The sequence below is a fragment of the Microcebus murinus genome, chromosome 10 (genome assembly GCF_040939455.1).
Source record: "Microcebus murinus isolate Inina chromosome 10, M.murinus_Inina_mat1.0, whole genome shotgun sequence".
In the NCBI taxonomy this organism is placed as follows: Eukaryota; Metazoa; Chordata; class Mammalia; order Primates; family Cheirogaleidae; genus Microcebus; species Microcebus murinus.
The window spans coordinates 6133193-6159600 of record NC_134113.1 but is presented as its reverse complement, the minus strand read 5'-3'; the positions used below and the strand labels follow the sequence as shown (position 1 = coordinate 6159600).

The window sequence follows — 26408 nt, the reverse complement described above, 5'->3', positions numbered from 1 at the left end:
GGTCAGGAGTTTGAAACCAGCCTGAGCAATAGCAAGACCCCATCTCTACTATGAATAGAAAGAAATTAATTGGCCAACTAATATATATAGAAAAAATTAGCCAGGCATGGTGGTGCATGCCTGTAGTCTCAGCTCCTCGGGAGGCTGAGGCAGGAGGATCGCTTGAGCCCAGGAGTTTGAGGTTGCTGTGAGCTAGGCTGACAGCACGGCACTCACTCTAGCCTGGGCAACAAAGCGAGACTCTGTCTCAAAAACAAAACAAAACAAAAAAAAAACTACCAGCTCTTATCACCAACACTGGAAGAAAGGACATTTTAAAACTAAAAGATACAATGGTCACAAGGTTTACCAGGCCTCAGGTGAGCGCTCCCAGGTACACCTCCATCTCAACCTTGTCGTTCCTCCTGGAAGGGCTTGCTGGAGACCACCATGTGTACTGTGGGACCAAAACACCACTTCCCTCCCCTCCAAGAGGACAAGAATTGTGTCCCAGAAGAATATGCCCCAAAAGTTTCCAGGAGCTTTTACACAGCTGAAAAAGTGAACTAACTTGTTTCTATAAGAGCTATTCACCCCTGTGTCAGAGTATCTGTGGTTTGTAGCTGGGAAAAGTTCCATAAGTCAACATTAAAACTCTTCACTGGGACTCCTCCAGGCTAAAGTCCGCTGAGCTAAAGCGGAAATAAAATATGAGCTCTAAAGAAGACCAGGATATACACTGGAATCCTTCTGATATTGAGCCAGAAAGCTAACAGAATCCAAAAGATGTCATCAGCAAAGCCCTAGAGGAAAATTTTGGGTAAAATGGTATAGCAGTAAGTGGTCCTCCTCACATGTTGCTGTTTAGTGGTAAGAACGACTGGGCAGAGGCACCAGCGTGCTCTCAAACCCACCTCCCCCTGTACTGTGTGCTCCAGGCATGGCACCGAGTCCCACATGTCAAGACAGGAAGGGACATTCCCAAGTATACCCATAAAATAAGCGTGGATTTTATCACTTCAAGAAACCAGATACACATGAATCCAGGGCAGTGTTCTGCATCACAAGGACCCTAACGTGCACATGTGGGGACACACCAGCCTGCACATCCCAAGCTGTGTCCACACACATACCCTGTACACAGCAACCATGTGGCCACCTTCCACCAGAGCCACGTGCACGCTGTGGTCCAGCCCACCCCAGCAGGATGCACCCAGGGAAGAGGCCCACACAGGCCTTGCATGTGAGCAGGGAATTCCAGGGTCTCTGTCCCTGTGCATAGTCTAGAAGGGAAGACACAGGTTTCAGGACACAGGTTTCACCCATTGGCCTCACTTGTAAGGAGTGTCACACTGAAAAAGGGCCCAGGGCAGAGCCCGTAGTCCAGTCTAGGGCAAGAAAGGTCCTATGATCTACGGAAGGTCCTGGGGCTCCTCTGTAACCCACTGAGTACCCCCGCACAGCCACACCTGGAACTACAGCCTCACAGCCAGCAAAAGCAGCCACAACCGCTGCCTCCTTCTGGCTCAGAGATCCTTCTCTCTTTCAGCAACCCCCCACCCACCCCAAAGCTTAGTCTCCACCTCACACCAGGAACCCCCTGACTACACCTCACCCCCTTAGACTGGAAACTTCAATTAGACTACCTCCCTGACTCCCTCAGGACCCTGCTTTGAACAATCGCTCCTGGTTGCACAAAGGGGACAGTATCCCCCCTCCCAGTCTCAGGGTTGCTCTGGAGCCCAACTGCCAGGAAGAATAACTGGATGCTGCAACATTTAATTAGCACAGAGCCAAATGCAGCCCAACTGAAGGCAGAAAACTTAACTGGGGCATTTAGTCGTGTTCACAGTAACTACAAAGGTACAGTTTTCTGTCTGACATGCAGTGTGGCAAGCCTTAGAAGGAGACAGAGCTACAAAGTTATTAATGTAAATGTTTAAACAATGAGCAGCTGTCAATGCCAGGAGGATGGCAGCTTACAAACTACCAGTCAGAATAATGATCCTGTTAGGTCTGGGCTGAGTAAAGATCACAACTGTTTCATTCCACCCTCCACAAAAGAGACAAAGTTTTTTAAAGCAAATTTTCAGGAAACTGTGTCCATTGGGCAGTGCCTTAAAAGTTACAAAAAAACAACTGTCTGGTGTGGAAAAACCAGTGCGCATGTAAATCTCCTCAGCCAAGAACTAAATAACATGCATTTCAAACGCCTTCACCAGGCAATTATTTGGGACTGAGGATGTGATTATGCAATTTGCTAACAGTAGATATATATACACTGATAACAGCAAGTGTCTATAACATCCACCAGGTAGAGTCCTTAAAACATGGTCCACCCATGTTTCCCTTCTCAAGCAAAGCACTGTGATGTGACAGTCAGGTCAAGATTACATTTTTATTTTTTTTTTTTGGAGACAGGGTCTTGCACTGTCACTAGGCTAGAGTGCAGTGGCATCATCATAGCTCACTGCAACCTAAAACTCATGGTTCTAGCAATCCTCCTGCCTCAGCCTCCCAAGTAGCTGGGATACAGGCACACACCACCCCACCTAACTAATTTTTCTATTTTTGTGGAGACAGGGTCTCACTATGTTGCTCAAGCTGATGATTATACTTCTGACTGTGAAAAAAAAAAAAATGGAAATAGATACACATTTCCAATGGATACACATTTCCAAAATGGATACACTTAATTTTTGTTGGCATTTGTGATGGTGTCCTTAGGCCTGGCTTCTACAACCTGGGTTTCTACAACCCGAAGCTGCACACTGATGACAGGCACACATAGCACATTTCCCAGCTATGAGGGCTGTCACTTCTGCTAGGCCCAACTTTCTGCCCTACACAATTAAGCTGTCATGAACATAAGTGTAATCATGCAAGGAAAAGTAGGGCACCTGGCATAAAATGAGCCCAAATAAATATTAATTTTTTAGGCCGGGCGTGGTGGCTCATACCTGTAATCCTAGCACTCTGGGAGGCCGAGGCAGGCAGATTGCTCAAGGTCAGGAGTTTGAAACCAGCCTGAGCAAGAGCGAGACTCCGTCTCTACTATAAATAGAAAGAAATTAATTGGCCAACTAATATATATATACACAAAAAATTAGCTGGGCATGGTGGCGCATGCCTGTAGTCCCAGCAACTTGGGAGGTGTGAGGCAGGAGGATTGCTTGAGCCTAGGAGTTTGAGGTTGCTGTGAGCTAGGCTGACGCCATGGCACTCGCTCTAGCCTGGGCAACAAAGTGAGACTCTGTCTCAAAAAAAAAAAAAAAATTAATTTTTAAAAAAAATCATATGATAATGATTGTGAAGTCAAAAATCAGTTCAGGGAGGTAAAGGCTGGAAGGGAACTGGGAGGCTGGCAACATGCCTGGCCTCAAACAGACAGAATGAGGCCTGGACCCCCCCCCCAGCCCACCGAGACTGGCCCCCTCCACACTGGGCCAGGGTGTTTAATCATGCTCTGCCGTGTCCCTATTGTGGCTCCAAGGCCTAGAACCATGCCTGGCATAAAGAAGACATCAAATATTTGTTGAATAAATGAAAGGAGATTTATGAACTCATTGGAATTGCATGTAAAAATGTCTGAGTCCATTTCTAGAGGGAGAGAATCTATTTTCACGAAATTTTGAAGGAAATATGAGACCTGGTACAGGTCAAGAAACATTGCTGAGTTCCACCCATGTGTTTCAGAACCAAGGATAGGTGAATAGGGCAATAAAATTACAGAGCAAAATCTAACAAAGACTAGAGCCTTCCTGGAAAAGAGAAGGTTTCCCAGGGGCTGGCCCCCACACAATCACCAGGGCAGTCCCCAGCTTTAAGTCTGCAGTTCGGATTTGGGAATGTGCTTGGAAACTGGACCCCAGGTTAGGGAGGGAGCAGGGGAAAGTACAGGAAGTTGTTGAATAAAAACAAAAAAATCACTCGGCACCACTAAGGCACCCTAAAGAGAGACTGGTGTCAGTGACACAGAGCAATGCTCCCAGAGAATCAAAGGACTAGGCAAAATTCCTTCAGGGTCCCTAGATACAGGAACCTTCTTTGCTGCCACAGATATTTCGGACATTCTTCCAGTTTGAACCTGGTTTGGATTCTGGGCTCCTGACTTTGCTACTCAGTCCAGCCACGCTAGGGACTCCACCTCCCCAGCATGCCCCAACCCATGAGGCAAGCAGACGCCAAAAGACAGAAGGGCAGACACCAAAAGACAGCACAGGAAAAGTGCAACATTGAACTTCTACTGAACCCCCTCCCATGAAAGGACCCTTTTTAAAGATCAACAAAGTCCCCAGATTGCTAGATGATAGTATTTTTCACATTCAATGATTTAGGAAATCAAGATGACAAAAGGCTACTTACTATAAATTTGAGTTTTAAAATAAACTGGTATTTTATTAATCATAATCATAGCATCGTTAATATACAATAAAATACAAATGCTTTATAAGTGTGTGGATGTGTGTGTACCAGGGCATTGAAAAGTCCATCTACAAACTACGCCTATGGGCACAGCCTGGAGGGGCAGTCCCTGCACAGTCACTCTCTCTCTCTAACTTCCTAACTTCCTAGGGAGCTGGGGCCACTGTGGGGGACCAACAACACACTGAAGTGAGAACCTTGAGGCAGACCTGGCTCTGAAGAGTTAGTAAGCTTCTCTAAGCTTGTTTCCACAACTGTAAAGTGGGAATCAAAGAGCCACGTGGCAGGATGGTGGGGAGGCTCAGAGGCACACCAACGGCTGTGCTACACAGAGCTCACTAAGTGCAACACTGTCCCAAGTTCAGGGCACAGATTCATTCATTCATCCAACCCACACAACAATCCTATCATTATCCCCATTTTAAAGGTGAGCTGGGTCCTACAATAAATTGCAGAGCTGGGATTCAAGCCCAGGCAACCCAGCTGCTGAGCTCCTTACCTAATAATGACTCACTGTCCACACTTGTAGCCCACTGCACTGGCTGGCTCAAGACTGGAACTCAGCAGAGGCTTATCCTTGTCCCCTGGCTCCCAAGAAGGGCCCTCCTCTTGGGGAAAGCAACCTGGGTCCCAGGCCAGGGCCCCAAAAGCCAGTCCCTCCTCAACAGAAGGGACCTGCAGAGGGAGTGGGGAGCAGGCTTCACAGCCTTTGTGGGGATTGGCAATTCGCCAACTCTACCCCAGGGAGGGAATACCCCTCTGCCACCTAGCACTCCCAGGAGTTCCCAGTGGGCTGAGAGAGTGTGTCTCCACCTCTGCCAATCACACTGCTAACACGCAGTTTGGGGAGGGCAGGGATTGGAGGAGGTTTTCCACATACCCCCATCTCTTTACGTATTAGTAAGAGCACATGTTACATTAAACTATTTCTAAATTTTATGAACGTGCAAGTTCATGATAGAGGTAACAGACAGAAAAATACAGGTCCAAAATAGCAATTCTGGAAATGAGTGCACACACAAAAAAACTTCAAGGAAAGTGACTATGTGAGCTTTAAAGGGAAGTGATGAGACAGCCCGAACCCCCACCAGCAACTTCAAACCCACACTTGCAAGAGTAAGAAGGAAGGAAATAAACCCAAAAGGAAATAAAAGCAGCATTAATAATAAAAGCAGACGATATCAAAGAATAAATCTGGAATTTATTATGCCAACCATCTCACTCAGTCTTCATAAAAGGAGACGTACTGCAGCACTGCAGGGATCCAGGCACATTAACTTTTTCCCATGACTTACAGGTGGTCAGGATACCTCAGGGGCCCACTAGAAGGCCCTGTTTCTGTGGGACTTTTAGGCAAGGCTCAGCCCTGAGCCCCAGCAGCCAGCCCCAGGTCTAAAGAGCAGAAGAAACTTAAAGGGAGAGCACAAGAAACCCTTGCACCCTGTCCAACTGAGAATAAAGCCTGGGTCAAGGGCTGCTAAAGATTCATGGTCGGTTAGCAAAAGTCCAGTCTCAAAATAAAGCAGCCCCATGCCATGCCACCCAGCCATGCCTGGTGCAGCTGAGCAGGGATTTTGCAGGATAATAAAACAGGAAACTTGGAAAGGACAAAGAGGCACTGAGAGCCTATGCCTCTGGGGCTTGGTGGTTAATGTCAGCTTAGCTGAGAAGCTCCAAGGATGACTTGGGGCTTCCATCCAGCTCCTGCCAGCGCCTTCACCACACACACAACCAACAGCTCAGCCAGTTGCCTAGACAACAGCAACCTACACATGTTTAGGCATCTGTAGAAACCAGGGCAAAGTACAATTTCCACATTTGTGATAAAAACTCAGAATGCCAACACAGAGCAAAGCATTACTCTAAAATTTAGATTTGTTGACAGAATAAACAGGGGTGGGAGGGGAAGCAGGAAGCTGGGCAGCACCTAGCAGAGCCGGCACAGACAGACTAGCCAGAGACTGCGGGCACCAAAAGCCCGCTTGTGCCCGGGAAACAAAACGCTTGTTATGCTTGTGTTGTTTGTGATGATTTCCCCTTATTTCTACCTTAGTACGTAGTAAAGTCTCTGTTTTATTTTGTTGTGAGCATCAGCTTTTCTTAGCTGGGATAAGAGGAACCAAGAAAAGCAAGCTTTTACCCAAAGTAAGTCCAGAAAACTAAAAAAGAAACAGCCCCTGGGGGATGGGGAGGTGGCATGGTGGAAGCAGCAGGAACCCAAAGAAGGGACCCAAGGATAAGAGCTGAGGTTGGCTAGACCCCACACTTTCCCCACCTGAAGCCCCTCCTTGTGCCTGCTAAGCACTTTGTCCTTTACAGACCCTGGAAAATGAGCTGCCAGGAAAACAGCACTCCCTTTGGTCTGAGAATGAACAGCTAAGAGACAGTGGAAGGTGGGAAAGTAAGTCAGCCCACAGGGAGGGGACATGACAGAAGGACACAATGGACTTCAGAATAAACAAACAAAGAGAGTAAGCAATGCTATAAACCTCCCAATATGTTCCCTTTGAGATGTCTCTAGCAATGAACAGAGATCAGAACACCCATGAGAGCAGTACCTAGAAGCCACAGAGACAAACTCCAAAGGATCGCATGCCCCCCAGGCTGTTCTGATTTGCGAGTGATACCAGCAAAAACAACCTTGCATAGTCTTACCCAGTAAGCATACTGTGAGGAAAAGAAATCTAACACAAGTTCCATGAGATACTGTGGTTCAGTGTACTGAGTTGATAAAGAATGTGACCGCAAACATGTACAACCTTGGGAATGTTGAATATTAGCTCAGGGAATTAATAATAAAGTAGTAAGGACTTTCTAAATGTTTCTTGCTTGTGAAAGTAAACTAACCAATTCAAGTAAAATGATATCCAGAAACTTAGGAAGGAAATGTGACTCATTTAAGAAACCCTCACAGAAGTTTCTTATCTCACAGACACTTGAAAGTTCTGAAGGCCAAGTCACCTTAAAGAGAAAGAATCCCAATTTTTCCACCCAATATATCAGAAAACTAAATTTACAAGCAGCAGAACAGGCTTTCAAACCACTCTTAAGATGTCTGTACCATTTAACCCAAGATTTCTATTCCTGGGAATTTATCCCCAGGAACTAATTACACAGATAAAAAAATAAAAATGAAACTGTAAACTCCAAATTCATCTACATTAGCAAAAAAGTGGAAATGACCTAAAATGTCTGGCACTAGGGAATGTTTTAATCTCATTACATCAACAGGATAATAAAACCATTTATAATCTTTTTAAAGATGATGGTAAAACATGGAAAATATTTGAGAAAATATTTAAGTGAGTCTGAAGGATAGAATTATAACAGTGTCAATTGCTGAAAACAGTGAGGTTAGTGCAGGCTTCAAATCCTCTCCCCTGTTTACAACCTGGGTGACCTAGGACTAAGCACCTGATCTCACTACCTATAGCTTCCTCATGTTCAAACTAATAACCTCAATGCATCACTGTCAATGTGTCTCCTTGTGTCTTCTGAAGTTAGGTACAAGCTGGCAGTCAATAGGTTACTCGATCTAAGATACATAAAAACCTCTATGCATGTGGAAGGTAAGCTACAAAAAGAACCCTTTATTCAGAAAACTCTATTTTCTATGTTGCACCCCTGATTTTTAAAAAACCTTAAAGAAAGCAAAAAGAAGTCATTTGAAACAAAAATGTTGATTATCACAAGCATAAAAATAAACATCTGCTCTAATATACCTGAGCAAATGCTCTTCATTTGACATCACAATATCAACGAAACATGAAGACCTTTCACAATTCTACAAAATACGGTGCTTTATGGAAACGTAATTTCTTCTCCTCAACTACCTGCTCTTTAACGGCACATGACGCCCTTTAGAGTGCAGCCGTGGAAGGGAAGGGAAGGGAAGAGAAGGCACGGCAACAGCACTCCTAAGCCAGGGCCTCTGGAATCCTCGTCCTGTCTCAAGTGGGACGTCAGTGGGTGGGTACGTGAGCATCTCACCCACTGCCTTGGCTACGTGTCAACAGCTCTCCTTTTTCTGCCCTGTCTCCCTGCTGCATAAATTACTGCAAACTTTCAGATTACTTTAGCCAAGTTAGTTGCAGGGACAGATCCTGTCTTAAGGACAGATCCTGTCAAAAGACCACATAAGTTCAAGTCCCTGCTCAGGCACCCCCCAAAAACAGACAACATAATCTGCCTCATTTCTATGTTTCTCAGAGACGGGGAAGGAAAATTAACTTTTAAAGATTTTCTCATCTAAGGGTGAATGACTCAGAATTTACTTATTCAAGGCAGCAAGATAAAATGAAATGAGTGTGGGCTTCAGAGTCAGGCCGAGGGTCAACTCTGACGTAGACCTATGAAGGTCACAATCTGAGCTTCAATTTACTCATGTGTAAAGTGGCATGAACACTACCCTGTTGCAAGAATTAAATGAGTAGGAACTTAAGTCTTCTTGTATGGGCCCTCGGAAAACCCCAGAACACAGGGGCCTATCCTATCCTGTGAGCCCCCTCACCACCGATTCTGCCCCACTCATGACATGTCCTCCTTTTCGGCACACGTCCGGACTCTTTATCTGATGATACATTTGTGGGTGCAGAGGTTGCAACTGCTTAATTTAAACATCATTATGTCCAAGCTAAACTGCGAGCAGGCAGGCCAGCTCCAGCCAGTCAGCTACAGAACCCACTAATGGCGGGCTTGCAGGGCCGTGCAGGGAACAGAGGCTGCTCTGTGGTTCCTCTGAAGACCACAATTCACAATCTTGGCACGCTCAGCTGGCGACAACATAATTTGGTATAATGGAGCACAAACATAGTTTAAAATATGAAAATGTTCACAAACTACAGTTTGGCTATCATTTTATAATAATAAAATTTCGTTTAATTCTAGCCACGGTTGATTCTATGCCTTAAAGACCACCCTGCAGGTCCAGGCAGAGACCCCATAACTAGCCTCCCCAGGGGCTCTGGGCATGGGCTCAGAGGCCCCTGTGGGGTCGTGGCTGGTGGCCTCAGGCAAAGCCACTGACCTCTTCAGATCTACCCCTCTTCCCCTTCTGAATGATAAAGGGGGGAGCAAACCATCAAGGATGTTCTGAAAAGAAAACGAGGGCTATGGATACTTCTTGGTAAAGTGCAAATGCCTACACAACCAAGTTGCTTTTATATATACTTATTTTAATTATAAAGTCAAGTTATTATTTAAATATTAATTCTACAAGGGCACTGGTACAATTTGGGAAACAAGGAGAAACTGTAATGCTACAACCTTAACTATAATTAGTGTGCATTATTTTTAACACTATTTCACACATCTGATCAGTGTACATACAGCTTTATCATTTATAATACGTTGTAAGTCCTTCTACTTTTAATCACCCACACATGAGCTACCATCACCGCCATACATGCTTTCTTCCATTCTTGAGTCACTAAGCACAGTCACAGCAACACTCCTGCATCGCAGGGTCAGGCTTCCTAAAACCCACATTAAACTCAGGCACAGAATCGCCAACCCCAGAAGGGAGCAAAGGCCTCTGCATGGCGGGGCTGCCTTCAAAACCCAGAGAGGACATGACCACCCTCAGGCCCTCCCCTGACAAAAGCACAGGAGAGACAGACGCTCAGAGGTGGTGAGAAGCGAGAAGACGGGCCTTGTTAAGTGCCAGGATATAAATGTATTCTGTGTAGGGCCTGAGGCCTCGCCTAGACCAATGACCTGTGACAGAGTTCTTATGACCCTGAGTCACCTAGAAAAGATCCAAAGACATTAAATATACTTTGAAGAAAAGAACACCTTTTGGAAGGATTTTCAATAGAATTGGATAAAATAAAATCAATTAAGCCACTTTAAAGGTATAGTTTAATTAGCAAATCCACCTAATTAGACATTGTACTTCAAGGGACACCAAAGTTACTGAGCAAGAACTATGGACCAGGCATGTGTGCTGAGCCTACGGGCCCATTAACGCAGGAGCCCTATCATAATCTCCTATGAGGAAGGCTGTCAGTAGCCTGGTGCAACGGACTGAATACACTCCCAAAAAATTCCGTGTTGAAATTCTACCTCTAAATTTGATGGTGTTAGGAGGTGGGGCCTTTGGGAACTAATTAGGTCATGAGGGTGGAGCCCTCATGAATGAGACTAGTGCCCTCATGAAAGAGACCTCAGAGAGCTCTCTGGCCCTCTGTCCACCACATGAGGATACAAGGAGAGGCTGGCAGTCTGCAACCTAGAAAAAGACCCCACCAGAATCCAATCATGCTGGCACCCTGCTCTCAGGCTTCCAGCCTCCAGAACTGTAAGAAAAAAATTTCTGTTGTTCACAAGTCACTCAGTCTACAGTGCTTTGTCACAGCAGTCCTAAAGCACCTAGTTTTGGAGACACTGAAGCATTTGGCCAAAGAAGTCACCTAAGTATGGAGCTGGAACCCAAATCCAGGATTGTCTAATTCCAAAACTATGTTTCTTTCTTTCTTTCCTTCCTTTCCTTGTCTTCCTTCCTCCCTTCAAAGGGGTCTTGCTATATTGCCCAGACTGGTCTCAAACTCCTGGCCTCCAGTGATCCTCTCACCTTGGCCTCCTCCCTAGTTGCTGGGATTACAAGCCTGAGTCACCACGTTGGCATCAAAACCATGTTTCTAACCTTCAATACCTTACTACAGTATTACCTTTCTTCTGTACCAAGTGAAAGTTACATGCTAATCTCATAGATCTGTAAGCATAAACCATATGGAAAGAGAGGTAGAACCCAGGCAGCTGCCGCATTACCAACCAAAAACGTAAACTCAAGCAAAGAGACTGAGTCAAGATTGAGGCCATTTCCACCTAGAAACCCCTCTCATTAGAGGGTTGAGCCACTGCTCAACGTCAACGGCAATCCTTGAGCTTCCAGGGACATAAGTGACCTTTATGAAAATGAGCCACCTGAATCACCCTTCCCCCGTCTGCATCCCTGACTTCTCAACTGACACTTTGCTTTCCAGATCTTCATCCGGTTATGTTTAATAAATCCCTGGAAATGGCTCCCCATTGAATTTCATCCTCCAGAAGGCCTAAACCCCCAAGCTTGGCATACAAGGCATGTCGCAACCTGAAGCCTTTCTTCCTCCTGCCCACCCCAGCCCCTCACACCATGGCACTTGTAGCTCACATTTCTTATGACTCTGCAGCTCTGCCCAGAAGGCTCCTCCCCATTGATTGCACCTGGAGAGGACCTGTGGCTCTGGGAAATCCCTTCAAAGTCACCTCCCTGAAGGTTGCCCCTCTGCAGTGTCCTGCGGGCAGTCAGACCACCATCCCTTGCCCCCCACAACTCTGTACACACTGTCATCTGGTACTGTCACCATGAAATATGATTGTTTCTAGGCCTAGCTCCTACACTGAGCTGCCTATGCAGAGCAAGAGAGCCACCTTAGTCTCAGGTGGGCAGAGCTGTGGGCAGAGCTGGCGCACTACATACATAGCAGCAGCCAGAACACCCCTTTTGACCCACCTTACCATGGCCCTTCACCCACAATGCTCCCTCCACACAAGCAATTGAAATATCCTCCAAATGCTCTCCACCCAAGAAGAGACATGAAAATAAAAAGCAGGAACTTCCACATGGAAGCTTAATGGAATCCCCCAGCTCACTGTTGACAACTCTGTCACTCTAATATTTATATCACATGTAACCTGATAGGACAGGTGGAATCCTCCACACATGCCCCACATTTGAGTGATACCTACTGAGTGCAGTAATATCAACTTCCACGTTTGAGCATTCAAAACTTTTTTTTTGAGACAGAGTCTCACTCCGTCACATTGGCTAGAGTGAGTAGTATCATCATAGCTCAAAGCAACCTCAAACTCCTGGGCTCAAGCGATCCTCCTGCCTCAGCCTCCCGAGTAGCTAGGACTACAGGTATGTGCCACCGTGAATGGCTAAGTTTTTTGTTTTTTTTTTTTCCCTATTTTTAGTAGAGACGGGGTCTGGCTCTTGTTCAGGCTGGTCTCAAACTCCTGACCTCAAGCAATCCTCCCACCTCGGCCTCCCAGAGTGCTAGGATTACAGGCATGAGCCATCACACCCAGCCTCAAAACATCTTTATTTTAATTTTCATCAGAAACCATCTAACTTCTGCAAGGCTTTAAAAGTTTAGAGTTCTTGGCCAGGCGCGGTGGCTCACGCCTGTAATCCTAGCACTCTGGGAGGTCGAGGCAGGCGGATTGCTCGAGGTCAGGAGTTCGAAACCAGCCTGAGCAAGAGCAAGACCCCGTCTCTACTATATAAATAGAAAGAAATTAATTGGCCAACTAATATATATAGAAAAAATTAGCCGGGCATGGTGGTACACGCCTGTAGTCCCAGCTACTCGGGAGGCTGAGGCAGGAGGATCGCTTGAGCCCAGGAGATTGAGGTTGCTGTGAGCTAGGCTGACGCCACGGCACTCACTCTAGCCTGGGCAACAAAGCGAGACTCTGTCTCAAAAAAAAAAAAAAGAAAAAAAAGTTTAGAGTTCTTGGCCGGGAGTGGTGGCTCAAGCCTGAAATCCTAGCACTCTGGTAGGCCAAGGCGGAAGGATTACTTGAGCTCAGGAGTTCGAGACCTGCCTGAGCAAGAGCGAGCGAGACCCCGTCTCTATTATAAATAGAAAGAAATTAGCCAAACAACTAAAAATAGAAAAAATTAGCTAGGCATGGTGGCATGTACCTGTAGTCCCAGCTACTCGGGAGGCTGAAGCAGGAGGATCACTTGAGCCCAGGAGTTTGAGGTTGCCGTGAGCTAGGCTGACGTCATGGCACTCTAGCCTGGGCAACACAGTGAGACTCTGTCTCAATAAATAAATAAAAGTTTAGAGTTCTTTTACACACATGAGCTCTTTATATAGCTGAGACTCTGTACTGTTTTAATAAGCTGGAAAAAAAAATCAGTTCATAAAATGTTAGGAATCTAGCCAGAAGGCCACAAGAAGCCACTGTTGGACAGTCCTGGTCACTGGCACATCCACACCCAACTTTCAAACCCACCCAGTGGCTCTGAGCCCAGGGAGAGGCCTCCCAGGCTGCAGGGACCATCTCATCTGTGAGGACATATTTGGATAAGACAAGTCAGACATTTGGAATTTTCATTTAACATTTATTTCATTACTTTCTCAAGTGCTAAACAACTGAGAAGTGATTTCAATGTACCCTTTAATCTATAAACATTATATAAGTCTGCTCGAAATGCTCAAGTCCTACAATTTGTCTCTATGAAAAGTGTGGCAAGAAAAAATAAAACAAAAAATAACAAAAACAAAACAAGTAACCTTTTCACAATCAGACAGAAAGGTGTTTAGTAATCCAAATTCAGACAGAAAAACAGTCCTTTCGGCAGATGAACAAATAGTTTCCTCTGCAAGTGACACATTCTGGGATATTTACACTGCCAAACCTAACTCATAATGACAACCACCAAGGAAGCAAAACCTAATGGAAAAGCCCCAAGCTGGCAACCAGGAGCCCCAGTTCTGGTCCCAGGACAGGACTCTGGCTGTGTGATGTTATCAAAGTGGTGGCCTAGCCTGTCACTCCTTTCTGCATCACATAAAACAGGTGGCTTCATCTGTTGCCACTCATACTACTCAGAAATGTTATGAGGACAAAAAAAATGAGAGGTGAAAGTGCTTTGGAATGTGTGTCTTCTATAAATACAAGTCACCATTATTATTATTAGCTCAAAGATGACCAGGAAAACAGGATTACAGAATATCAAAAGGGAGAGGGAGCTTAGAGATGAAATGATCCAGTTCTTAATCTGGCTCCAGGCCCCTAAACCTGTCCACATGTGTGCTTTCTGGGAAGGGGTCACAGTTGTTATCAGATTCTCAAAAGGTTAAGAACACCTAAACCCTTCATTTTACAAATGTGAAAACTGAGACCCTAAGATCTGTATTTACTGTCCCAAACCTCAGAGTTAGTTAGGGAAAGGCTGGACAAGAGCCCAAGGCACCTAGTCTCCATCCACGTTCCTCCTGCTCTGCCATCCCTTATCCTGGGAAGGAAAAGAAAAAAAAAAATCATATAAATTTTATATAGCCATAGAATATATTACATAAGCCACTACACAGGCAGTTTCTAAAGTTATAGCAAGTTTCTATCCTTATTTATCCTTTTTTTTTTTTTGAGACAGAGTCTCACTCTGTTGCCCAGGCTAGAGTGCTGTGGCATCAGCCTAGCTCACAGCAACCTCAAACTCCTGGGCTCAAGCGATCCTCCTGAGTAGCTGGGACTACAGGCATGCACCACCATGCCTAGCTAACTTTTTAAATATATTTTTAGTTGGCCAATTAATTTCTTTCTATTTTTTAGTAGAGACGGGGTCTCGCTCTTGCTCAGGCTGGTCTCGAACTCCTGAGCTCAAATGATCCTCCAGCCTTGGCCTTCCAGAGTGCTAGGATTACAGGCGTGAGCCACTGAGCCCGGCCCTTATTAATCCTTTTTAAGATTTCTTGCTGAAGTCTTTGATAGTGAAGATGCCATTCATATTCATTTATATGAATGAATATACAACTGTCAGTTCAGTGCCTGGAATGGAGAAACATACAAATGCTTCTTGGCCACATGGTGGCTCATGCCTGCAATCTCAACACTTTGGGAAGCTGAGGCAGGAGGATCACTTGAGGCCGGGCCTAGCTCTCTGGGAGGCGGAGGTGGGAGGATAGCTGGACCTCAGGAGTTCGACACCAGCCTGAGCACAGTGACACCCCATCTCTATAAAAGAGGAAAAAAAAGTACACAAAAAACCAAAACCCAGCCGGGTGTTGTGGCATGCGCCTGTAGTCCCAGCTACCAGGGAGGCTGGCAGCAGAAGGATCACTTATAGCCCAGGAGTTGGAGCTTGTGGTAAGCTACAATGACATCACTGCACTCTACCCAGGGACACCGAGTCACTCTGTCTCAGCCAAAAAAAAAAAAAAGACTATCTCCAGTCAGCAGACAGAGCACAATCATCTGAATACTAAAAATCTGAAGAAATCCCTGCACAGTCATCCCAGGGACCACCACTGGGACCTGGAGTCGAGTTGCAGGCACAAATGGACATGCTCTCAGGTATGTGAAGGATCACTGCCGTGGCCATGGAGACAGGACTGTACCTGTGGAATGCAAACCAACTTTGTAACTGAGGCAATGCTGCCTGCCTTCAGTTATGCAGCTACAGTTCAAACAATCTAATTGGAAAAAAACTGAGCCAGCAGTATCGCTCACATGAACACGGTCATTACCCACATTAAGCAGCCTCCACGAAGCTGCCATCACAATCTGATGGCAGATAAGGCAGGTCCAAGTCAGCTGGGAGGTACAGGTGAGGGTGGCCAGAAAGCACTTGGTAAATGCTACTGTGATCTCTAAACGCGAGGTGCCATTACTATTATTAAAGAAACTTTGCCATCTTTTTGATATTCCATAACATCCTGGAACCATCAACTGATGACCCCTTCAGAAACAGGAAGCCTGAACATCATGCCCTTAACTCAGCATGGACTTTCAAGGGATGAGAAGAAGCAAAAAGCTAAGGACAGATGCCCTTCTGTTCCCTTCCCAAAAATGCCTGGCCATCAGAGATGTAGACTGGGTTCCCAGGACTGGGGAAAGCCAATTTTATATCCCTGAAGCAGGCTACATTGGAAACCCAGACACTGTTTTTCACATATGCATACTTTCAGATCATTTAAATATTATGACCTCTTATACATTTGAAACTAAAGGTAGTAAAGATCCAATTCCCAAAGCAGTATGAGCTAGGGATACCATTTCCATTCAAACGAGTTGTTATTCTTCTCCAAAAAAGTGAACAAAGAGTGCAGACCTAATCACTCATCTGCTCTTCTGTGTTATGTTACTTTCCCAAGTAATAAATATCATCAGCCTAATGGCCAGTTTCTTTAAAGCTTCAAGACTATTATCAAAAGAAAAACACACCACAGAAAAGTATTTAATGCAGTGGCCTCCCATCTCAGCTAGCACAACCTTACCAAGGAGACTGCCTGCCAAACTCTAGAATTAAGTTGAAATGCACACAGATGAAAGTTTTCCAGGTGAATCAAGAGAAATCCAAGTCGCACTGGCACACATTCAATGCCTCTATGAGGAGGCTGCACGCAGGCAGGCTCATGAATGGAGTGCAATAAGAACGTTTTGGGCAAGAACAGGAGGGCTGGCATTCAACAGCCCACATGGTTGGTCCCCTTGCCCTGGAGGGCTAAAACAGAACTTCAGCACATTGGAATAACTGCAGAGGGAGGCACTGAAGAGGAGGAAAGGAAGGTGTGAGCTCACTGTCTGCAGCTCAGGTTTAAATTCTTTGAGCTGGTCTCTTGATTTTCATCAGGACAGCCAGGGAGTGTTTGGTAAACAGGTAATGAGTAGCCCAGGAGACTCTGAGTAGCTTGCCCTCCTTAACCACAAAAACCCCGGACAGCTAGGGTAAAGGAGAGAGGAAGAGACCCAGGAATGGTGCACACACCCCACCCAAAGGCCACCTTCCCTCAGGCACCCAGCCCGACAGTGGAATCCCCAGGGCGTGTCTACCTCAAAGGCTGTGTACTTGGGCTGTGCGGGCCCAAGGTGACAGCACAGCTTGCTCCCCTGACCAACTCCTCCTGAAAAGAAAATCGACCTTCTCTGACGGTAACTCAATGAAATTCAGCTGCGGAAATCACTACCTCTCCAATGGAGGACCTCTCAGGATGCCCCGCCGGGCTCAGAGGCTCCAGAGGAGGAGGGAGGGAGTTCACATGTCCTTTAATGAGTCTGGGGAAACTCCAAGGGTCAAAAGGGCGAACGCCCCAGCCGCCCCTGCCCGGGCCCCAGCCTTAGGACCCGCTGGAGGAAGGCCTTGCTCCCCCACCCTCCCCAGACACACACACTGAGCCAGGACAGGGAGGGTGGGAAGGAAGGAAATGGAGGACGGTCGTCAAAGCGCCCCAAGGGCGCATCCGCAAGTGTCCCGCCTGTCTCGCGCGCTCCCGCACGCCACCCTGGGACCGAGCCCTGCCCTCCAACTGGCGCTCCCCAGCCACCCAGCTCCGCGCCACCCCTCGCTCACCGCGGGCGCCCCGTGAGCCCCTGCCCCCTCGGCTTCCCAGCTTTCTCTCAAATCGCGCCCCTCGGTCCCTCCTCAGGTCGCCCACGCCCCTCCTCAGCTGCGTGCAGACGCCCCCTGCAGCGCGGTGGCCCCCGTGGCCCGCGGCCGTACTCCTCTCCCGCGGCGCCGCCTCGGGAGAGTCTCGGCTCCCACCCCTCACCCCGGCCGCCCCCGCTCGCCCCCGGCCGCCCCCAGGGGGCCTTCTCCGCACGCCCCCTCCCACGGAGACAGGAAGTTCCGCGCCCGCGCGGCCCGACACACTTCCCTGCGGCCGCGGAGCTCCGAGCGGGCCCGGCGCGGCGGCCCTGACAGGGCGCGGGCCCGGCCGCCACCAGCGCCCCCGGGTCCCGCCCGCGGCGCCCCAACCGTCGCGGCGCGCCCCTCACCTCGGCCGCCGCTCGCCTCCGGTCTCGCCGCGCACCCGGCTCCGGCTGCGACGGCGTCTGCGGCCCCGGCTCCGGCCCCGGCCCAGGCTCCCGCCCTCGCTCCGGCCGCGCTGCCCAGCCCTGCCCAGACCCGCAGCTGCCGCTTCTGCCGCCAGTCGCGGCCGCCCCGCCCCCGCCGCGCCCGCTGTGCTCGCCCCATTGGCTGCCGGGCGCCGAGCCCCGCCCCATAGCCCCTTTGGCGCCCTGGATTGGGCCAGGAGAGCGCGGAGACGGCACGCCCCCTAGTGCGCGCCAGGGAACTCCCCTGGACGCACATTGGTGGCTTCTCCTGTCAATCAGAGGGGAGTACCTATTTAATGAGCTGAGAGGGCGTCGGGGGTCACTTTCAGGGAGTCGCTCCGAGGCTGTCGTCCGAAGGGCTCACTCCCACGGCCAGGACCAGAGTTTTGCGGGTTTGTTGGCTCCCAGGAGCGTGGGCCGTGGCAGGGCAGCACCGCACCCGACTGAGAGTTCGGGGAAGGTAGTCTTTCAGAAAGTTTCCTCTCCTAGGGGACTCAGAGAGTCATCAGGAGACTAATGCCATCAGGGTTTCCTCAGACTTGTGTCATAAGAGTATATTCCACTGGAGCCCTCTGATTTAAACAGGCAGGGGGGAAAAAACAGAAAACAAAAACAGGGCAGGGGTATGTAGCTGCCAGAGAATGCATAAGGCTGGCAAGACGCCAGGCAGTGTACACACATTCTAATTCTCACAATAACCTTGCTTGATAGGGTATTTGCCCCATCCTACAGAGGGAAATAATGAATAAAAACAGCTAACAATTTACTGAGCACTATCTTAAGCACTTTCTGAGCGTTGCTTCAAGTAATCTGTGCGGAAAGGATGGTAATAGTATACTCAAGTGAGAATTTAAGAAACTGACACCAGGTAACTTGCTGGGGATGATTTGGAGTAAAGAGAGAGAGTGGTGGAGCTGGGATAGGAAATCCAGGTCCACTCAACCCTAGGACCCTGCTGGTCCCACCTCGCCGCCTTGAGAATAATAATGAGGACTGTGAAGCCATCTGGAAAAATGCTTAAACTAAACCATTAAAAGCAAAAGCCAGCCGGGCGTGGTGGCTCACGCCTGTAATCCTAGCACTCTGGGAGGCCGAGGCGGGCGGATTGCTCAAGGTCAGGAGTTCGAAACCAGCCTGAGCAAGACCCCATCTCTACCAAAAATAGAAATAAATTAATTGACCAACTAAAAATATATATACAAAAAATTAGCCGGGCATGGTGGCGCATGCCTGTAGTCCCAGCTACTCGGGAGGCTGAGGCAGGAGGATCGCTGAGCCCCGGAGATTGAGGTTGCTGTGAGCCAGGCTGACGCCACGGCACTCACTCTAGCCTGGGCAACAAAGTGAGACTGTGTCTCAAAAAAAAAAAAAAAAAAAAAAAGCAAAAGCCAGATACAAAATGATAGGAACTCTAGAATTGTCATGGATAGGAACTGGAAAAGTCCACAAAGAAATATAGTGGTCATTCACTGTCTAGACTGTTTGCTCTGTTGCATGCATTGTCCTTATGAGAATAATTGAGAAAGAAAAGAGCCAACATGTGGTGCCAGGATAAGCTACTGCAGCTAGTCCCTGCCCATTCTCGGGACTCAAGACACCCCTGGAGCATGTCTGTGGAACCAGCCATCAGCTGGGACTCCCAGCTCTCTCAGACCTGGGTAAGTTGGGCTTTCACCACAATTCCATGCCCTGTGAAAACCCGGAGCCTCTCCCAGGGTTTCTGAACAAATGTCTGCCATCTGGCCTCCTGCTGTCCCCTGTGCTGCACACTCACTGGCCTCACCACCATCCCCTTCGACAGTTGCACACGCACCCAAGTCCCGCTTCACACCAAGCACTGGTGAGTCTCACAGGGGTTCCCGGACACTGGAAGCTGCAGGAAGGCGTCAAGCCTGGCACTGCCCAGCAGCGAGCCCTTTCAGCCTCCTAGCCCCACGGGGCCACTACCTAGTCACATGGCCCATGCAGCACTCTGGCCACTTCACACGCCATTGGCTCCCTTTATTCTTCCCTCTTTTCTCTCCCTCTCCTTCTCAAGACAAACACAAAACTCCTCTCATTGTCTCATGCCAGCAGTCTGACATCATTGCCTGAACTCTCTGGGTCCTGACACCTCCTGTCCTGGCAGCTCATCGGGGATTTTTCCAAAGGAAGCTCCCTTTGCCGGCCATGAACAACCCAACTTTGCTCCCCACAAACACCTCACAACATTGCATCCAGCCCCCGTCTTCAATCGCATTCGAATGGCCTGGAGCCCAGTCGGGCCTCTGCCCCTTTCCAGCCAAGGGGCCTTGGGCAAGTCACTGTGGCTCTCTGCTCTTCTGTGTCCCCTTTGTGACATGGGGTGGGGACAGAGCATCTGGGTTGTGATGAAGAGTCGCAGCGTGCAGAGCAGTCCCAGGCACGTGGCTGGGAGCGCTCAGTGTTGGTGCAGCGCACATGTCATCAAGCTCCATCAACTGCACTTCTGTTCCTGTCTTCCCGCAAATGTGCCCATGGCCACAACGCCATCTGAGACCGAGGCTGACCGGGTTAGTCCTTTATTAATCATTTCCCACTAAGAAGCTTAGATAACCAGATGGCCCAGGTTGAAACATACTTTCACAGAGAATAAAACATTCTCCAAAAATAAATAAATAAAGAAATCCAGGTACAGCTGTATTGCTAAAATTAGTCTTTCTTGCACCGTGATATATGTGTTTCTTTCAAGGAAAAAAATCATATTCTCTTACAGACATTCCCTCAAAAATCAATTCCAATATTTAAAAAGTGCTGGGCGGGGGAAGGGGTTCAGGGGGGTGGACCTAGACCTGGGAAGATCTGGCAAGGACATAGGGTCTAAAACGAAGTGGGGCAAAAGGTATTGAAGACAGCAAAGTTTAACTGCACCAAGATGGATGGAGGATGACAGAGAGCAAAGGCTTACAGTAAAATTGATTTATTGAAAAAGAAAAAAAAAAAAAAAAACAGAGAGCAAAGGCCCAGAGACGAGATGTCCTGCTCTCCAGGCAGAGAGGAAGGTCCCGTTGGCCTGAGCATTGCAGCTGAGAGGAGCAAGAGGAAATAAAGTGGGGACAGCCGCTGACCAGCAAGAGGCTGTGTAACCCTGGCAAGTTATTTCACTACTCTGGCCCTCAGTTTTCTCAACTGTAAAATGGGCATAATCACAGAACCTAGTGCTTAGGGAAACAGGATTTGGGAGTTCACGCCTGCGAGAACGCCTAGGACGGGGCCTGGCACAGCTGGGTGGTAGTTGAGTGTGTTCAAGGATGCCTGTGCACTTTGTAAAAGTGTTTCAGGTACTTCTTTTTTTAAAAAGTGTGATTAAAAGACGGGGAAAAAAAATAGACAAACCAAAGAACATGAGCTCTCCACCAACTGTTAACATTTGGGAGACATCAAAGAGTTAACCATTGCAGCCAGAGGAACACATTTCTGGATACACCTCAGAATGAAGCACTCCCCTGCCAAGTGTGTGTAAAGATCTGAATTCCTTGTAAATGTGTCATTGATTAGGAGGCAATTACCCCAGTCTTTCTTGCTTTGTTGTGTTTTGTTCCAGTCTGGGCTGAGCTCGCTGGTCTGCTCACGTAAGATTGTGCCAGCAAGTGCAATGCTCACTCGCACGTGCTACGCCCAACTGGAGCCTGGCCCCTGCCAGAGTCGGACGGCGCACCTCATAGAGACAGGACTTCCCAAAGTGGGCACGCCAGGACGCCTCCAAACAGGATCACTCCCTTTTTCACAAGTTCTTCAGTTTGTTATTATGCCTCACACTGTTTGAGAGCAGCACTCCTGATAGATACTTTAGTCTAACTTTTACTAAGTGGAAAAGCTCATTTGGAGGGCTCAGGGTTACAATGTTACCATTTGTCCCAAACTGAACTAAGTGTCAACAATTTCAAAGTTACTGGTTTGAAACTTAGAATGAAACCTCACAATGCTTGGACTTTATGTGATACATTGTATTTTCTACCATGTGATGAAGATAGGAACTCCCTCGGGCACTCCCTCCAGAGTCCTTGCCATGCAGGAGGATGTGGAAGCCCTGGAAGCCAACAATGATTCATTCCATTCTAAATCGAAAGTATCATCTTACCCTTTTGCGAGCTCCTGGATTAGATCAATTGAAGAGCGGCCTGCAATTGTAAAATAAGATTTTTAAAAAATGTTATCATATGCAACTACTTCTGTGAATCCAGATTTTCTGGATACAAAATTAAATTAGACGCTGAGGCTAATTTTTTTTTTTTAAAAAACTGCCACTGTCTCAACATGTGCATTCATCAAAAGGGTGATATTGCTCTTCCTGGTTCACTTCATCACAAATAAAGTTTATAAACTTGAACTTATAAAATAACGTGTACACCAATACACACATTATTAAATAAATGTACACTGATAAAAATAGAACACTGCCATTGATTGTATGTGCGATTTCCTTGCAAGAGGCCCAGAGTTATAAGGAAGTTTAGAACCATGGTTGCAGGGGAGCCATAAAGGGCTGCTCTTGGCCCCCAGACCATCAGTTGCCCAAAGTCCTGCTGGACAGGCAGACTTTCGTCCATGTGTCCCCACCCTGTTGGATTTCCACCTGCGAAAGACTGGACAGAGCCTTGGCCAAGCTCTGCTCCCAGCCTGGACTCTGCCTAGGAGGCATCCATGCCTCTTCTGGAGGGAAACTTCAGGTGGATAGGTCTTGGGCCTGGGATTACATGTAGCACAATGCCAGAGACACAGCGGAATACAAGAAGCTTTGGTCCCACAGTCACCCCCCCCCATGCACATACTCTCTAAGTGTTTAATTGGGTCCCAGTCACTTTCTGATGTCAGAGAAAGGAGAAGAGGCCCAGGTGACATAGGCCCAGTTTTATCTTCTGTTAAAAAGGGTTTGAGGGCCGGGCGTGGTGGCTCACGCCTGTAATCCTAGCACTCTGGGAGGCCGAGGCGGGCAGATTGCTCGAGGTCAGGAGTTCAAAACCAGCCTGAGCAAGACCCCATCTCTACTAAAAATAGAAAGAAATTAATTGACCAACTAAAAATATATAGAGAAAAAATTTAGCCAGGCATGGTGGCGCATGCCTGTAGTCCCAGCTACTAGGGAGGCTGAGGCAGGAGGACAGGTTGAGTCCAAGAGTTTGAGGTTGCTGTGAGCTAGGCTGACACCACGGCACTCACTCTAGCCTGGACAACAAAGCGAGACTCTGTCTCAAAAGCAAACAAACAAAAAAACTCAATATATTTGTGAAATGTTTTTATTCAATTTAACTATTCCTTCTAGACTAACATTTCTCAACCTCAGCCCCATTAAGGCTGAAAAACTTCGTTGCGTACATCCCTAACCTCTACCCACTCGATGCTAGGAGTACCCCATTGTGATAACCAAAAATGGCCCCGGGGTGGGGGGATTGCCCCAGCTGAGAACCCCTGCTCTACACTGTACAGCCCTGGTAGACAGGGCTGATCGCTCCCCCCCACCCCTGCCGGTCTCAGTTCACTGCTGAGCTCAAGAAACCCCTGCTGAATTATCGAATGAACAGCTCGGCTTCGGCAAACATGTCCTCAGGGTGACTGCATACAAAACAGCCTTCTCGCTCTGCCATCTTCTTTACAAACTGTTTCAGTTACTTGGGTCTTCAAAAAACCGTCAATAAACAAGACAGGAAGACACCTGGCATGCTGGCCAGCCCGAGCTGCTGCCAGCCTCTGTGCCCACAGCACTCACACCCAAACCTTGTGGATGGTCCTCAGGACTCTGCTCAGTGTCACACCCCTCCCTGATACCCAGGCTGAGCCCGGTGTCCCTCTGCAGTGCCACGAGTGGCTTTTGTCATGTTGCATTGTCATCACGTGTGTGCCGGTATAATTTGTGTAGGTATATGAACAGGCACATATACCTTTTAAAACGTACAATAGGAAATTTAAAAGAATAATATACCAGTATAGTATAATAAAAATTATAAGAGAATAATAATATACCATAATTGGATTAGAAAAAAAATAATATTTCCTGACTGCCCACTAGGAGCTAGGCACTGTTCTCATGTGAGCCCCTTCACCGCCACCCATGAGGCACATGTCGGAGCTGAGGCGCAGAAAGTGCTGTGACTTGGGGCGGGTTGCACAGCTGGGAAGCGGCTCCCGCACTGCACGGTTTCTGTGGATACACACTGCTGTGCGTTGCTGTGCTGCCTAAGAAGCCGTGTTGAAGTCCCAACTCTGGTACCTATGAGTGTGACCTGATTGGGAAGTAGGGTCTTTGCAGATGCAATCAGATTAAAATGGGATCACACTGGAGTAGGATGGGCCCTTAATCTGGTGTCCTCATAAGAAGAGGAGAGGGGACAGAGACAGACAGGGAGAAGATGGCCACGTGACCATGGAGGCAGAGCTTGGGACGAGGCATCTGCTAGCCAAGGATGGCCAGTGCTCACCAGCAACCCCAGTCGTCAGCAGAGGCGAGGAGGGACTTTCCCTACAGGTTTCAGAGGGAGCCCAGTCCTGCCGACACTTGGCTTTGGATGTCTAGCTTCCAGAACTATAGGAGAATAATAAGTTTCTGTTGTTTTAAGCCACCCAGGTAATTAACACTTACAACATATGTTACGGGTAAGACCATGTTGATTTTTTTCTTTCTCGTCTACTTTTTTTTTTTTTTTTGAGACAGAGTCTCGCTTTGTTGTCCAGGCTAGAGTGAGTGCCATGGCGTCAGCCTAGCTCACGGCAACCTCAAACTCCTGGACTCAAGCGATCCTTCTGCCTCAGCCTCCCGAGTAGCTGGGACTACAGGCATGCACCACCATGCCCGGCTAATTTTTTATATATATTTTTAGTTGTCCAGCTAATTTCTTTCTATTTTTAGTAGAGACAGGGTCTCGCTCTTGCTCAGGCCGGTCTTGATCTTCTGACCTCAAGTGATCCTCCCGCCTCAGCCCCCCAGAGTGCTAGGATTACAGGCAGGAGCCACCGCGCCCGGCTCCTATCTACTTCTTAATGTATTCTATAATGAGCATAAACATCTTTCATACTGGGGAGAAAATTAACTGAATTATTAAAAGCAAAGAAATAAACATACAAACAAACAGCAAATTGTGCCATAATCGTGTGCCCAAGAACTTAGCAAACATCCCCTCCTGCCATCCTGGGACAAAGACAGAGATGAATTGGAATCCACCCACCACATACCTTTTATAATCCATGCAGCTTTGGGCAAGTCCCAGTCCTCAGCCTCCCCATCCTCATCTGGACTGGGGACAATGGCCCAGCCCTTCTTCACAGATGCTGTTGAGGAGCTTGGCGTGCACAGGTGTGGATGGTGCTCAGTGAACGGCACACAGTAAGATGGCTAGGTCTCTAATTGTAGAGACATCTCCTTTTACATTTGCAAAAGAGGAGAGCAGGCAGCTGAGGTGCTGGCAGGCCCCAGCACCCACGTGCTGGCTCCTGACTCCCTCCCTCGCCCCAATCCCTGCCCCAGGGGGAGCCAAGCCAAGGGGTTCTGCCTCCTGAGAGTGGATGTGTTTCGGGGGAGTTGGACTTTCGGCTCCGGTGAGCACCCAGCCCACAGGTGTTATCACCCACGGAGGAATGCAGGCTCCCCACCCTGCAGCCCGCATTCCCTCCCACGGCCCTCCGCCCCTCCCCAGTGCCATTCCTGCCCCACCCCCTCTGCAGGAGCCTCCGACCAGGTCAAAGGCCCATGAAAACCCACACTCCAATCTGCACAGCCCCCTGGGGGCAGGGTGGGCCAGGCCAACTCCCTGTCAAGTTCCAGCAACTCCTCCACCCGGAGGACAGCCCAGGGTCGGCCCCTTTCTCTTCCCTGGGTCTGGGCCACACATGGTGCAGGTCGCCGATGGCCCGTGCAGGTCACTGATGGTTCTGAATCGTGCTGACCTACAACTCCGCCCGCCACGTGGCAGAGGCTCAGAAGCGTGTGAGGAAGGAACACTCCGAGGGAGAGTAGACCATGATGGGTGGACCAAGATACACAGGCCTGCGTGGCGATTTCGCACCGAAGTGCAGTACCGGGCAGGTGCGGGCAGGGAGCAGAGAGTGGCAGGAGGAGGCTATGTTGCATACTCGGGACCTCAGGACATCAAAGCTAGAAGGCCCCAAAGATGGCCAGTTGAGTCCTAGTAAGTGGCCCGAGGTCTCCCAGCCATCGGAGACTCCTCTCAAACTCGGGCCTGGGTCCCAGCTCCAGTATTCTTCCCCTGCGCCGCCCCGGCCTCTCCCTCTAACTCAGCTCAGCAGACACGGAACGCCGTGTCTACTGTGCCAGGTATGAACGAAAAATGCACCCTCTCCACCTTCAAGAGACTCTGCCAGAGGAGAGGTGGGGGACAGGTTGAGAGCCAGGCGTCCTGGGGGGCTCGGAGGAGGAGTCTGAGCAGGTCCTGGAAGGTCAGCAGGACTGGGAAGGACACCGAGGGGGGAGAGGCAGTGGG

The 26408-nt window shown here is 48.3% G+C and overlaps 1 protein-coding gene across 2 annotated transcripts in view; it reads right to left on the bottom strand.

The window, feature by feature from the left end:
• The window catches only part of PACSIN2 (protein kinase C and casein kinase substrate in neurons 2), a 131086-nt gene extending 113030 nt beyond the window's left edge, over positions 1-18056 (bottom strand). Inside the window, exon 1 of one of the 2 annotated variants that reach the window (XM_012741719.3) lies at positions 17899-18056. The gene's annotated coding sequence lies outside the window, so the exon portion shown is untranslated. The remainder of the gene's footprint in view (positions 1-17898) is intronic. The other variant, XM_012741717.3, reaches the window with a different exon arrangement.
• Between the last annotated feature and the right edge of the window lie 8352 nt (positions 18057-26408).